Below are 12,053 nucleotides of genomic sequence, written 5' to 3'. Positions count from 1 at the left end.
TACTATACCACATTTCAGAAAAAGTTAAGAAATGCAGATTGTTCACAGGAAGCAAAAAGACTGGTCTGTTCCACTTACACTGAAAACATAAAGTGTGCAAAGCGCTTTGCTGAATACCTTGAACTTTGAAAAATTAAAAGACAACATAGTACACATAGTGTTGGTGTGCATTACAAATGCTGCAGGCTTTGCCCAACAAATATGTTGATCTGATCCTCAGAAAGAAGACAGAGAAGGTAACTTTGGTTAGTCTGTGGTTCCAACTGGTGACTGTTGACTGAACTGGTCCAATAAACATTGGGTTTCAAAGGAAAGTGAGGTTTTTCATTTAGAGACAGAAAAGCCTCTACTCTGGAAAATTCAGATTAAAAAAAAAACAGCTTTCTATGAGCTCTTACACTGATTGTTTTTATAGAAGAGCAAATGTATCCAATTCTAAATCCCTTTTGCTGCATACAACAACAGAGATATATATACATATCTATATCTCCTCTATCAAACTAATACATGAGCATGAATATTTCAGTCTAAAGTCAGGCCTAAGTGAAACTAAAATTGCACATACTATACAGCAAAAACAGATGTGACTCCTTCCCAACAAGTTCTTTCTTTACACCAAAGATACAGCAAAGAACCCTGTATATTACAACAATTAAATTAAACCAAACTCACAAACTGCATTAAAAACAGCATACAGGATTTCACAGATTAATTACAGATAGGGGGAAGTGGGATAGAATTAAAATGAGGACCGCATCAAAATGCATAAAATGAAAATGAAACTCTTATGTGGTATGTGCCATGACGCGACTGTGGTACTGCAGAACTTACGAGTGGTTACACAATCTAGCCTAGTAGTTCTGAAACTGGAAACACATGGTCAAAGGCCCATTAGGAGGTAACAACTTTAACTAGAATAGAGCAGAAGATAGCGTAAGTCCACACTTGAGACAGTACAGCTCTGCTCCACTCACAACACGGCCCCGGCTGCTTTTTCATCAGACCTATTGCCTGCAATTATGATAAAGCCTCTCCTGTACTGGGGATCTGGCTGCAGGGCTTACTGCTTTAGAAGCTGTTGTCAAATGGCAATGTTGGTGGTGAGGAAAAGGGGTATAAAACCTCATTCAAGATTAAAGCACTGTGATAAATGAGTGAGTCCCAAACAGAACTCCAATTAAAGTTTACAATTTATTAGGCAAATAAAAGCAAGCAAACAGCGCTGGCTGCGCCGGGAGTCTCCGCTCCACCAAGATGCACACCATATAGTTCTTATTTCTGGTTTATATTCCTTTTACTAATACATATTCTTAATTATTTCCGAGAAAAAGTGGTCTTATTACAATGAGCTCAGAGAAGTCATCTCCATAGTCTCCACCCCTAACCCCCCCAGTTGTGCATGCACAGTGTCTCCTGGTGGTCGTGACTAGGGGTCTCAGGGATGAAGGCTGTATGTCTTCCTCATGATGACTTTTTCACCTCCCCAGAAAACTAGCAAAGTCATCATGACTCTGCTCTGCGAAGTCATCAGGACCATCCTTGTTCTCCATCTTGGCTCCTGCTTATCTTACACAAGGGTTATGCAACTTACAGATACATGACTTAAGCAAGCTAACTTAAAAGTGGTTAAGCGAGATTAGAGATTAAGCGCATACAGGCCCCCAGGCCCCTCTTGTCTAACACCTTGCAACTGGCAGTAAAGCAAAAGAAGAAGAGAAAAAAAACCCAAAACATTAGGTGGCTTTTGCAAGAAGCGAGAACTATATACATACCATTCTGCTTTCTCTAGCACTACGGTTATACAAGAACGAACAGAATGGTTAAAGGTTACATATACAGAGAAGGTCATATTTCACTATGCGGCCCTGACATTGTTTTATATTGCCATGTATCAGGTGAACACATTTCACAATTGAGGCTCCTGGTTAGTAGCACCATGAGGCATTTTGCAGGTTTACGGTTTTGCATTTCACAGAGATCTTAAACTAAGACAATCACTTATCTTGAATAAGCACACTCTACTCCTTGACACCTATTTGCACATCCATCCATTGTCCCATATTGACACAAATCAAATGAACGTATTTCACAGCACTCCACAACTTCTGAATATTTAGTTTTGCACCCTTATTGAAATACACCTGCAAGCTCTGGCAAGGTCTATATTATTTACAAATAAACTAGAAAAAAACTAACTGTGAAGGCCTTCTTATCCTATTGTTAAATTCTCTACTTCTTTAAAAATAAATGAATTCCAGAGCAGGCTTTTATGAAATTCTTTCTCTTTTCGAAGCTAGGGTGGAGTAGCTGCTTTATTCTATTTTTGGAAGGAAGAATATTACAGTATAAACTTTGATGTTTCTGTTTTGTACAGACCTGAATACTGTATTTAGTCTTCCAGCACAATAAGGATCCTGACTCGGCAGTTAGAAAGACATGCTAAGATACTCCAATATTGTTATGGTCTTCTGATTATTCACAGGCTGTTTCATTCAAGGCTTAGACTCTCACCTGATTTCAAAGCACGGCATTACCAATGTTTGAATGCAGTTGTTTATGAATGTTTTATTACTACAAACCAGCATGGAAGTTTTACACGAAGATAAAAACCCTCAAGCTACTTAGACTTCCCTCTACAGCTCTCTTTTTGTCTGTCATAAATGATGTTACTCCTCCCCCAAAAGTAATCATTTATATCATGCACAGCGTGCCGGCTGCAGAGAGTGAAAACAGAGTATGCAGCAGGGGCTTGAAACAGTATGCTAAAACGCATGTTCACACCTGACCTGTGAAAGCTTTTTTAAAACCTAACTACCCCTCGCTACAAAAGGTTTCTCATTCAGCATTACAGTCCACATTATCAGTCCCAGCTGACTCTTCCGTTACGCAAACACAGATGCAGAGGAGAAGCACTGCAACACCATCAACTATTATGGTATCATATCATCCTTTGGACAAGAGGACAGCAGAGACTTAAGGCAGAAGTGGAGTCTCTCTCTTCCCATCAGCCAAGATGGACTTACTGGGCTTGGGATCTAGACTTGGGAGACTTCAGTCTGCGATGTATGCTGCAGAGCATAGAATTTCTTCCTCTGCCACTTCCCCCATCTGGGATGTGGGAAGATCCCAAAACAAACCTCTCTTTTTTGGGGCTCACTTAACAACCCATTCAATAGGTGCTCAGTCCCCACACAGCAACCTGGCTTTGACATTGTGCAGGGGACAGAAAGAAACATCAGCTTTGGTCAGTACACCCACCTCCAGCTTCCCCACCCTTCTGAGCAGAAAGAAGTACACAAGGTCATTACCCAGAAGTGGGAAGGAACAGAGGCACAACAGAAGCCCAAAAAAGCTAATATTGCTTTAGTACTGGCATTTATCAGTTTTTGCATCATTTAGTATAAAACCTATACATCACCAAACACTGCCTTACCTTACCCTGCTTCCAGCATGGAGATAATTATACAGGCATACAGAACACGTGTTTGTCACAGCTAACGTGGTATAAGAGCTTTATAAAGTGGAAAGTTCAGCAACCAAGGTGTGTAAACAAGAACACACAATGAAATCAGTATTTGCTTAACTTTTATTTGTTATTGAAAATGATTCTGGAAACAATGTTAAAATATCAATGATTATAAAAGAGTGTTCTCACACATCATGAAAGCTAGGTGTAAAGCTGAACTACTGTACATTTCATCCTGTGTTTAACGTCAAACCAATACGAGATAAATCCTGAGTAATCTTAGTTTAACCACATTCAAATCAGTTGAATACTTATTGCATCTCTCCCCCACCAAGTTAAAGAAGAGGGCTATATTGTTTGATTTATCAAAGATCCCCTTTGATGCTAATTTCTTAATGAAGGGATAAGAATGCACGTTTACCATGGAAGGTCCTTAAGTTTCTCAACTTTTATTTTCAGAAGAGCTTGAGGTTTCTATAAATTAACACATTGAACATTAACCAAATGAGTGTTTTCTTTCAGTTTAGTGGAATCAAAGCCCAGAAGGCACAGTAGGAGAGGAAAAGTGTAGTATCTTTTAAATTAAGGACAATTGAATTTTCCTGATTTTCAAGTTCTACAGATATATATTCTCCCAAAGTTCTAAAACAAACTTAAAAAAAACTGACCTTGTACATTTCTATGGAAAAGGGGAAATAAAGTGCAGACATATGATGAGGTTTTTTGTTTGTTTGTTTAGTTTTCCACTTGCTAAAGCAATAATATTCTTAAATGGCATTTCTGCTTTTATTATTGCCTTTTCTCACTGCCTCAGAGGTCACAGTATTGTGGTGCTATGTGTCGAACTAGTACTCCTGAGACACACTAACAGCTAACATATGGACGGATAAGCCAATTGGAGCCAATCTATAAAGCAAATCAGTTGGTGCTTACGTTCGGACATACACACTTCGGGTTTCAGAGGGTTTCTGCCAGATTAGTTCTAGGCTGGCTCTGTGACTGAACACCCAGCTGCAGCTGAACTATGATTCTATGATTTAGTTTCCTACAAAAGGATTTGTGCACTCTAAGACTACTCCAACATGCAAACCAAAGTATGGTAAATTGGGATGCCTGGGAGAAGCGCTTCAGAATTGCACACACCCTACCTGAACTTAAACACTAATGAAAATGCACCCAGCACGCGTCTAAAGAAAAAGAAAGGCTCCTTATATTAAAAATACTGTCTAAAAACATGTCAGCAAGCATGCAAACAATTGCAAGTTTAAAGAGTTCTACCTTGTTATCATCATCCAACCCAGCAGACAGCATTTCTCTTACAAAAATTTGATTCATAACGAGCCCAATGTGCTTTGAAGATTACACTAGTGTCAGTCTTACTGGGGTGGGAAAGAGGGGTTTGATCTAACCCTTTCTAGAACAAATATCAGTTGATAACTCGGTAGGTCATCTTTCGGGTAGTTTGCTATAACAGCTTTATCCTCTAATTTTATTGAGTTGTTACTTCCCGAGTAAAACCAAAAATTTCACACTTAAAAGAAATTTCTTATCTCAAAACTTGTATTTGTTGTCAAAATTCTGGAGATCCATTTCTCCCTTCCCACATGCACTAAGCTAGATCCTTCCCTACAATGCTTTCCACTTCCTGCAAGAAGCAAGGAACAACAAAAATAAAAGGTGACTCACATAACTAAACCATGTTGCATAGGTACATGTAAGTCCAATTTTTAAAACATGACCTTAGCTATAGGGAAGTGAACAACAACAAAACTTACAAAACAGAACTTTTATTCCTCCTAGTGGCAGAAAGGCATTACAAGTAAAAGGGAAAAATCAGTAATCAGAAATAGCAATGTTTTCCTGAACAAGAATAAAATATTACAAGTGTAAAATTAATTTAATTATTTATAATTAGCAAAAATAAATCTCAGAATAGAAGCACTCACTTATTAGTGTTTTCACTTTTTTTTTTGCCATGTATTAGAAGACTCTTCCTTGCCTGTGCCCCTAGTGAAGGTACACAGAATTTCATAGCCTACACTAATTAATGCACTGTGACTGATGGAATCTTCTGCTAAAGAAGAAACACATAATTCTACTCTTCCAGTTATGTTCTTTCAGAATATGCGAATTCATACTTTTCCATGTATTTGTATGAATCAGGATTAAGAGCAAACAGAACAGCTATATTAAATCAGTTTATATCTGTTATTTTGACTGCAACCAAAATGGAAGTGTATTTCTTTTGATACTGTTTCTAGCACAGAAAGCAGACGTGAAATATGCTGAGTGAGATTCAATAATCCTTGTTTTCATTTATTTGCAAAAGAACACGTGTTAGTAATACATAACTTGGTAATCTAACTATGAAATATTTTCATAGTTTTAGTTCACATTTTTAAAATACTTACAAATAGTGTTCTTTTTCTGTATGTTCTAATCATGTGCAGCTAAGACAAAAGGATTTTTATTGAGTACAACGTAAAAACATCTCCGACTGGACAAGGAAATGATAGCATAGCACAAAATTACCTTCTCTTCACATTCGGTATGTCTACCACACCCATTTTTCTGAGCCCCACTGAGCATATGAAACATATTTTCCCTCACGGCAACTAGATAGAGTCATACTTCCTTCTGTTTTGAATACTGAAGTCAAAGATAAGTCTGACATATGAAGCTGAGACTTGGAGAATTGGGGCTCTGGGCTTGGCTCTTTCATGGAATGGATCTTCAAAACATGAAATGATTTAATGATGCTTCTACAATTCTTCCTCAATTGCTGCCAGACTTGAAATGGACTTTACGACCCGCCCAATACAGAAGGAAATCATATTGCTAAAAATTAAAATAATGTCAACAAGATAAGTTGTATTTATACTGCCTAATTCCAGAAAATTCCTAGGGTAACGCTGTTTATGATGTCAGGTTCCTTTGCTACAGTTTCCTCCAATCAGATGGATTTTCAATAGCATTGGTGCAACACATCTCATAATGACACTTACTAAGGAGGGTCCCAAAAATTAAAACTATTACCGTCAAAGACTTTTAGTTAAAGGTTGAATTACACTAGTAGACAAGATAGGAAGTCTGTGAGATGCATATAAAAGAGGATCTGATGGTGGCCTTAGAAATCTTTCACTGCCTAAAAAGTACAGACAGTTATAAGCATTATATTCATCTGTTAGAAAAATCAGACTTAATCACTCAAAATACAAAGGGGGAGGAAAGAGAAGAACATATTTTTCTAGAAAGAAAAGCAGAAAACAAATGCTTTTGTTGATAAACTGCACACTGTGGTATGTTTCACATGCTTTTTTAACCCACATAATTCCTGTTTCATAAAAAGTAGTACATTGCTTTGATAATTTCCCATTTTCATGGAACTACAAAAAAAGAAGAGTTTATGAAAAATGGTAGAAATGTTTTCCAGTTCTGGTCTACTTATGTTAATATACCATTCCAGTTCTACGCTACAAAAAGATCTTTTTTTTTCCCCCTTCACTGAGAGATCACAGAGACCTGATTTAAATGCTTTTAACAAATGACATATTTCACTTTAGCAAACTTACTAAGCTAGGAAAACAAAAGTTATCCCCTATATAGGGCTTTTATAGACCTCTTTCCTTCCAAAAAAAATTTTTTTAAAAAAAATTGAAAGAGAAAAGTAGACAGTATCAGTTAATGGACAGACATCCAGACATTTTTACAGAATCATCCCTAGAAGTTTTAATGTAAATTAGTTGCTTCAGTAGTTTAAAAAGTAAATACAAAGACTATATAAATGACCAACCTAACTATTCAAGCTTTTCTAGTAATAGCATCAGTTATTCCCACTGACACAGCTAAAAACTCTGCTGGCAAGACTAGAGGCCAAGTTTGTATTTCATTGTTTCTTTGTGCTTAGAACTTGCAAGATTAATATATGTATACATACAGGTAAAAAGAAAAAGGAACATTTATATAATTGAAATTATCCAACTAAGTAATATGCCAACTAAACAGTTCTCTGTGCTGGTATAAATATTGCTTTACAGCTACATAACTTCAGGAATTTCTTCTTTGTGCCCATATTTCACATTTGGTTTACATTGATTTACAGTCAAATTCATATTTTGATGTAAATTTAAAACAAATTTGTCTAAATTAATTACAATACTAAGCACTGTCACAAAGCCAGTATTTTAAAGAGCAAGTGTACAGACCCACCTTTATTACCATATTGCAGCATGTTACATCTACAAAAATGATGACAAATGCCACAATCATGCTTGAGTCTTAGTGTCATATTTATCATGAAATAGTCTCCTGATAAGAACTCCAACAGATGAGTGAACCTCCCTACTGTGGTTTCAGTTCTTACCCCAACTGCGTAACAAATACTTCTCCAAAATGTAATGTGCTTGCAACAGAATCACCACAACAGAACACGTGTCTCAACACTCCAGTCCACTGATCAAGGCGGATTCAGGTCATGATGCCAGAGTGAAATGCAGTGGCTGAGACACAGCACATGTTCCTTCTTGCCAACCCTGCTACATAAGCAAGTCAGACAGCTGGACAAAGAAATACCATAACACTGCGATTTTCTCTATGATACTTCAGTTGTCTCCTCCTCTGCTTTCTTTTCTATCACTTCCTCACTTTGAAGCTATGTTTTTCCACAACTTTTCTTTCCTGGCTGTAACTCTCAATTCTCACTTCTTCCAGCACGAGTCTTCTGTACACTTTCCTGTGGAATCTGTTAACCTGATCATCAATTAATGTTTAAGTATTATAATGTGTGCTTCAGAGAAGACAGTGCAATTAGAAGGAACAGGAGTGAGTACATCATAGCCATTTCTGGCTGACTGCAAACTCTGGCAAACATCAATTTACACTAACTGCAGATTTCACAATCAGGTTCGAAAACCCTACTGTAAACAAATTACTCCTTAAGCAGTCATGGAATCCATACATGCATACCTATCTCACGGTTAGTTATAAGATTTTCCTGCAATTAAGTGTTTTTATAAAGCCTCTCTGCTACAACATCCGAGGTAGCTGCACTGCAACCTTTTCTCAACCAGGCACTTACAGGGTCCATTTCCTCTAAGCTGCCTTTCCCCCCGCCCCCCACATGCTTGATTGAACTTAAGTACCTTGGAGAACCCTTCACTCTTGTCAAATGTGACTGAAACTGGCAAAAGGGTACTGCTGACAGTACCCTTAGACAGGAGACAGGCAGGAAAAGGACAACAGCCAGCCATTCAGCGTGCCTCCACAAGTCTTACTCCTTTCAAAAACAAAACAAAAATTTGGATTTTAAGATAGGCACAGACTTCTCATGCAGAACACACCTACATCCTACAATCCACATCTAGCTACAGACTATGTATTTGATGTCAGTGTTGGTGGGCTGAATCAATCACTGAAGACATTCAGTGACACTGACTCTGTATATAAGATGCTAATCTGGCAGATAGAGAAAGGAACACTTAGACAAATACCTGAAACACGAAGAAAAGATTTTAATGTCTAATGCTACAGCTTCTAGATTAGCATAGTTTTTAAACTTCATTTACTTTCTTCAACTTGTGCTAACATCACCAATGTTTCTAGTTTCTAGAAGAAACGCTGAAGAACAAGTACTATTACCATTACAACTTCCTTCTGCACATCTGAGACTGATGTCTTTGCATCTTTTAAGCTACAAAGATAACTTCTATCTCCACTTCAGCTACTATAAGACTTGATACCTTTCAACTGCTGGCAAGCATTGCTGGATTCTAGACAACAGAAGCAGAAGTCAGAAGTACTAGACTCAATCTCTGTTTTATGGTGAGTATAGCTTGGGACACATCTTCACTTCAGTTAGCCTGGGTTACTACTGCCTTCCAATACCTGAAGGGAACCCACAGGAAGGCTGGGGAGGGACTTTTTTTACAAGAGTGTCCACTGATAGGACAAGGGGAAATGGGTTTAAGTTGAAGGAGAACAGATTTAAATTAGATCTTAGGAAGAAATTCTTCAGTACAAGGGTGGTAAGACTTTGGAATAAATTGCCCAGAGAAGCTGTGGATGCCCCCTCCCTGGAGGTGTTCAAGGCCAGGTTGGATGGAGCCTTGAATAGCCTGATCTAGTTGAGAGGCGTCCCTGCCTATGACAGGGAGGTTGGATTAGATGATCTCTAAAGTCCCTTCCAGCCTATGCCATTCTATGATTCTATGATTCTCAGCCATGCATAAAAACCTCGTATAATTCAGTCAGGTAAGACTTTGACTGCAGTTTAATGCATGGATGAGGGTAAAAGACCAAGTTCTACTTGTACTGCAAAGATATTATAAAAAAAAAAAAAAGAATAAAAAAGACCACACACTTTTAGCCTCATCCATTTTGCAACAAGAACAGTGGCTAAACCACTCAAGGGCAAAGGTATTTTTCAGTGCTTTTCCACAATCTCCAGCCATGTAATTAAGACTTACAAAGCACAAGGAGCCATGGGAGTGGTGATGCAGAGCAAAAAAGTCCAAGGAAGCTCAAAGGGGATACAACAGTAGGAGACAGTACTACAGGAAGAATTCTGCCATCACTGGTGTGAACACTGGAGTATAGATCAATGAACTACTGAGGCATATGAAAGAACCAACCCTCTGTAGACAGAACTTGCTCTTGGAAGGTCATCTCAAAAGGTACCATGGATAACAAACTAAAAAATACTGGCTATCACTCTTCACTGTACCCACACAATCTGCCAGTACTGTAAAACATTATACATTGCTTTCTAACATTCAGAGCTTGAACAAGAATAAGACATATAAAATGTGAGTCAGCAGAAGTGAAACTTGGATTTGGATACAAAAGAGGAAGTCATGAAATGCAGGACTGTGATGGAAGAGCTTCTTCAACACAGTTCCAGGCTGCTCTGTTACAGATTGTAGGTGTACGTGCATGCTAGGTTTGCGTAGGCACAAACTATCTCTTGGCAAAAATTGCCTGTTACAGGTTTTGTACTAACCAAACACAGGAAGAGAAGCAACAGCCTAAGAGTTCTTGCAAGAGGCATGGGGAAAGGCAAGAAAAACTTGTAAAAATTTTTAGGAAGTTGTTTGGCAGTTTATCAAACAGCGGATTGACACAAAGAAGAATTGCCAGGACAAAAAAAAATAGTATTACTCAGCAATTACGCTCCTTTTTGCCTTTGCAAAATATATGGTTAAATATGAGTATACAACTCTTGTTAAAAAGATCTGCCTGATCATAACCACATCGTTCTAAACAACTCCACAGTAAATACCAAGTGCTTCTTCACACTATCTTTACTGAAATATTTTTAAAAACAATCTTATATTATTGTTAAAAAAACTTTTACAGCAGGTATTCTATGCTAGCTGTCCCATCTCACAGTACTGTTAAAGCTCACGCATCAGAAAGGCATAGGAAAAATCTGATGCCTGGAGTTTATTCACCTCAATGCACATGACTATTATTGGGCAGATAATATCTAATTATTAGATATCCAGAAGTTCAGCTTCATGGATATAGACACTGTTAATCGTAAGAAGATTTTAGGTTTAAAAAATTTGTTTTGGAATTGACCTAAATATCAATGACATAATGTCATTTCTAATAACCATACATACAGAATCATCTTAAAGCAGCTGCTTGGCCAGTCCAGACCTACAGCTTCTATGCTGCCCAGAAGCAGACAAGTGAGGTCCCATACTGAACCTAAATCAAGAGGCCAGCACTGAATTTATGTTGACACAAAGGCCAACTTTGGTTGTGGTCAACTGCAGATGAAAACATGTTAGCTAGGATTGCAATAAAACGAGATCGTCCAAGCTCAAGGATCAATCACATTGACTCCTCAACAGGCTAACCTAAAACCTAACTACTTCAGAGAACGAAAACTCCTGAATCATAGAATGGTTTGGGTTGGAAGGGACCTCAAAGATCATCTAGTTCCAACCACCCTGCCATGGGCAGGGATACCCTCCACCACACCAGGTTGCTCAAAGCCCCATCCAACCTGGCCTTGAACGTTTCCAGGGATGGGGCATCTACAACTTGTCTGGGCAACCTGTTCCAATGCCTCACCACCCTCAGAGTGAAGAATTTCTTCCTTATATCCAATCTAAACCTACCCTCTTTCAATTTAAAGCCATTGCCCCTTGTCCTATCACTACATGCCCTTGCAAAAAGTCCCTCTCCAGCTTTCCTGTAGGCCCCCTTTAAGTACTGGAAGGCTGCAATAAGATCACCCCGAAGCCTTCTCTTCTCCAGGCTGAATAACCTCAACTCTCTCAACTTGTCTTCAGAGCAGAGGTGCTCCAGCCCTCAGATCATCTTTGTGGCCCTCCTCTGGACCCGCTCCAACAGCTCCATGTCCTTAGGAGTACATGGTGTATGACCTACAACATTTGGCCATACAAAGATCTTAGTACACAGCTCATGATTCAAGAAGTCATACTCCCCAAGTACAAATGAAAAGATGTGGTCTGCCATATCACAAAAAGCATTACTCCAGCTGATCAACAACCACCTGAGCAATCTCACCCCACAGGCTTACAGACGTCCATTCAAAATTCTCATGGGCCACCTCTGA

General features: G+C 38.5%; 1 protein-coding gene across 3 annotated transcripts in view; it reads right to left on the bottom strand.

The window, feature by feature from the left end:
* USP12 (ubiquitin specific peptidase 12) overlaps positions 1–12,053 on the bottom strand; it is a 43,266-nt gene that overhangs the window by 29,835 nt on the left and 1,378 nt on the right. The window lies entirely within an intron of this gene.

This window comes from Tauraco erythrolophus, chromosome 1 (assembly GCF_009769465.1).
Source record: "Tauraco erythrolophus isolate bTauEry1 chromosome 1, bTauEry1.pri, whole genome shotgun sequence".
Taxonomy (NCBI): Eukaryota; Metazoa; Chordata; class Aves; order Musophagiformes; family Musophagidae; genus Tauraco; species Tauraco erythrolophus.
The sequence above is the reverse complement of the archived record's forward strand: the minus strand, read 5'-3'. Positions and strand labels throughout refer to the sequence as shown.